The sequence below is a fragment of the Pseudophryne corroboree genome, chromosome 6 (genome assembly GCF_028390025.1).
Source record: "Pseudophryne corroboree isolate aPseCor3 chromosome 6, aPseCor3.hap2, whole genome shotgun sequence".
Classification (NCBI taxonomy): domain Eukaryota; kingdom Metazoa; phylum Chordata; class Amphibia; order Anura; family Myobatrachidae; genus Pseudophryne; species Pseudophryne corroboree.
The window spans coordinates 820133606-820137627 of NC_086449.1; positions in this window are offsets into that span (position 1 = coordinate 820133606).

The window sequence follows — 4022 nt, forward strand, 5'->3', positions numbered from 1 at the left end:
ACTGTGACTGGACTTATACAGCAGCACTGGACATATGGCAGCAGTGGACACCACCACTGTGACTGGACTTATACAGCAGCACTGGACATATGGCAGCAGAGGACACCACCACTGTGACTGGACTTATACAGCAGCACTGGACATATGGCAGCAGTGGACACAACCACTATGACTGGACTGATGCAGCACAAGACACTAACACTGAACAGATGCAGGACACTGAGGACGGAGACACGTCCTCTCTCTACACTCTCCAATGCCGAAGTGAAAATGGCGGCGATGCACGGCTCCTTATATGGAATCTAAACCCAGCGAGAATCCAACAGCGGGATGATAACGTTTTGCCTCATTCTGGTATCCGAGTCAGGCGGGAAAACCCAAGCTGGGCTCGGAACTAGTGATGAGCGGGTTCGGTTTCTCGGAAACCGAACCCCCCCGAACTTCACGCTTTTTACACGGGTCCGAGGCAGACTCAGATCTTCCCGCCTTGCTCGGCTAACCCGAGCGCGCCCGAACGTCATCATCCCGCTGTCGGATTCTCGCGAGGCTCGGATTCTATCGCGAGACTCGGATTCTATATAAGGAGCCGCGCGTCGCCGCCATTTTTACACGTGCATTGAGATTGATAGGGAGAGGACGTGGCTGGCGTCCTCTCCGTTTAGAATAGAAATAGATAGAGAGTGAGACACTTGATTTACTGGAGCTTAGGAGTACTCAGAGAGTGCAGAGTTTACTAGTGACTGACCAGTGACCACCAGTGCAGTTTTATTATTATTTAATATAATCCGTTCTCTGCCTGAAAAAAACGATACACAGTGACACAGTATACCATATCTGTGCTCAGCCTCAGTGTGCTGCATCATCTATGTATATCTGACTGTGCTGAGTGCTCACTGCTCACACAGCTTAATTGTGGGGGAGACTGGGGAGCAGTTATAGCAGGAGTACATTAACAGTGCACACTTTTGCTGCCAGAGTGCCACTGCCACTGACCAGTGACCACTGACCACCAGTATATTGTGATTGTCTGCCTGAAAAAGTTAAACACTCGTCGTGTGGTGTTTTTATTCTATAAACGCATTCTGCTGACAGTGTCCAGCAGGTCCGTCATTATATAATATATACCTGTCCTGCAGTAGTGATATATATATATTTTTTATATCATTATCATCCAGTCTATATTAGCAGCAGACGCAGTACGGTAGTCCACGGCTGTAGCTACCTCTGTGTCGGCAGTCGCTCGTCCATCCATAATTGTATACTACCTACCTGTGGTGTTTTTTTTTTTTCTATCTTCTAGATACTAGTAGCTTACTTTAGGAGTCTGCAGTGCTGACAGTGTCCAGCAGGTCCGTCATTATATAATATATACCTGTCCGGCTGCAGTAGTGATATATATATATTTTTTATATCATTATCATCCAGTCTATATTAGCAGCAGACGCAGTACGGTAGTCCACGGCTGTAGCTACCTCTGTGTCGGCAGTCGCTCGTCCATCCATAATTGTATACCACCTACCTGTGGTGTTTTTTTTTTTCTATCTTCTTGATACTAGTAGCTTACTTTAGGAGTCTGCAGTGCTGACAGTGTCCAGCAGGTCCGTCATTATATAATATATACCTGTCCGGCTGCAGTAGTGATATATATATATTTTTTATATCATTATCATCCAGTCTATATTAGCAGCAGACTCAGTACGGTAGTCCACGGCTGTAGCTACCTCTGTGTCGGCAGTCGCTCGTCCATCCATAATTGTATACCACCTACCTGTTGTGTTTTTTTTTTCTATCTTCTTGATACTAGTAGCTTACTTTAGGAGTCTGCAGTGCTGACAGTGTCCAGCAGGTCCGTCATTATATAATATATACCTGTCCGGCTGCAGTAGTGATATATATATATTTTTTATATCATTATCATCCAGTCTATATTAGCAGCAGACGCAGTACGGTAGTCCACGGCTGTAGCTACCTCTGTGTCGGCAGTCACTCGTCCATCCATAATTGTATACCACCTACCTGTAGTGTTTTTTTTTCCCTATCTTCTTGATACTAGTAGCTTACTTTAGGAGTCTGCAGTACTGACAGTGTCCAGCAGGTCCGTCATTATATAATATATACCTGTCCGGCTGCAGTAGTGATATATATATATTTTTTATATCATTATCATCCAGTCTATATTAGCAGCAGACGCAGTACGGTAGTCCACGGCTGTAGCTACCTCTGTGTCGGCAGTCGCTCGTCCATCCATAAGTATACTAGTATCCATCCATCTCCATTGTTTACCTGAGGTGCCTTTTAGTTGTGCCTATTAAAATATGGAGAACAAAAATGTTGAGGTTCCAAAAATAGGGAAAGATCAAGATCGACTTCCACCTCGTGCTGCCACTAGTCATGGCCGAGACGATGAAATGCCATCAACGTCGTCTGCCAAGGCCGATGCCCAATGTCATAGTACAGAGCATGTAAAATCCAAAACACCAAATATCAGTAAAAAAATGGACTCAAAAATCTAAAATAAAATTGTCGGAGGAGAAGCGTAAACTTGCCAATATGCCGTTCCTTGCCATTTACCACACGGAGTGGCAAGGAACGGCTGAGGCCCTGGCCTATGTTCATGGCTAGTGGTTCAGCTTCACATGAGGATGCCTCTCGCTAGAAAAATGAAAAGACTCAAGCTGGCAAAAGCACAGCAAAGAACTGTGCGTTCTTCGAAATCACAAATCCACAAGGAGAGTCCAATTGTGTCGTTTGCGATGCCTGACCTTCCCAACACTGGACGTGAAGAGCATGCGCCTTCCACCATTTGCACGCCCCCTGCAAGTGCTGGAAGGAGCACCCGCAGTCCAGTTCCTGATAGTCAGATTGAAGATGTCAGTGTTGAAGTACACCAGGATGAGGAGGATATGGGTGTTGCTGGCGCTGGGGAGGAAATTGACCAGGAGGATTCTGATGGTGAGGTGGTTTGTTTAAGTCAGGCACCCGGGGAGACACCTGTTGTCCGTGGGAGGAATAGGGCCATTGACATGCCTGGTGAAAATACCAAAAAAATCAGCTCTTCGGTGTGGAAGTATTTCAACAGAAATGCGGACAACATTTGTCAAGCCGTGTGTTGCCTTTGTCAAGCTGTAATAAGTAGGGGTAAGGACGTTAACCACCTCGGAACATCCTCCCTTATACGTCACCTGCAGCGCATTCATCATAAGTCAGTGACAAGTTCAAAAACTTTGGGCGACAGCGGAAGCAGTCCACTGACCAGTAAATCCCTTCCTCTTGTAACCAAGCTCACGCAAACCACCCCACCAACTCCCTCAGTGTCAATTTCCTCCTTCCCCAGGAATGCCAATAGTCCTGCAGGCCATGTCACTGGCAATTCTGACGAGTCCTCTCCTGCCTGGGATTCCTCCGATGCATCCTTGCGTGTAACGCCTACTGCTGCTGGCGCTGCTGTTGTTGCTGCTGGGAGTCGATGGTCATCCCAGAGGGGAAGTCGTAAGACCACTTTTACTACTTCCACCAAGCAATTGACTGTCCAACAGTCCTTTGCGAGGAAGATGAAATATCACAGCAGTCATCCTGCTGCAAAGCGGATAACTGAGGCCTTGGCATCCTGGGCGGTGAGAAACGTGGTTCCGGTATCCATCATTACTGCAGTGCCAACTAGAGACTTGTTGGAGGTACTGTGTCCCCGGTACCAAATACCATCTAGGTTCCATTTCTCTAGGCAGGCGATACCGAAAATGTACACAGACCTCAGAAAAAGACTCACCAGTGTCCTAAAAAATGCAGTTGTACCCAATGTCCACTTAACCACGGACATGTGGACAAGTGGAGCAGGGCAGGGTCAGGACTATATGACTGTGACAGCCCACTGGGTAGATGTATGGACTCCCGCCGCAAGAACAGCAGCGGCGGCACCAGTAGCAGCATCTCGCAAACGCCAACTCTTTCCTAGGCAGGCTACGCTTTGTATCACCGCTTTCCAGAATACGCACACAGCTGAAAACCTCTTACGGCAACTGAGG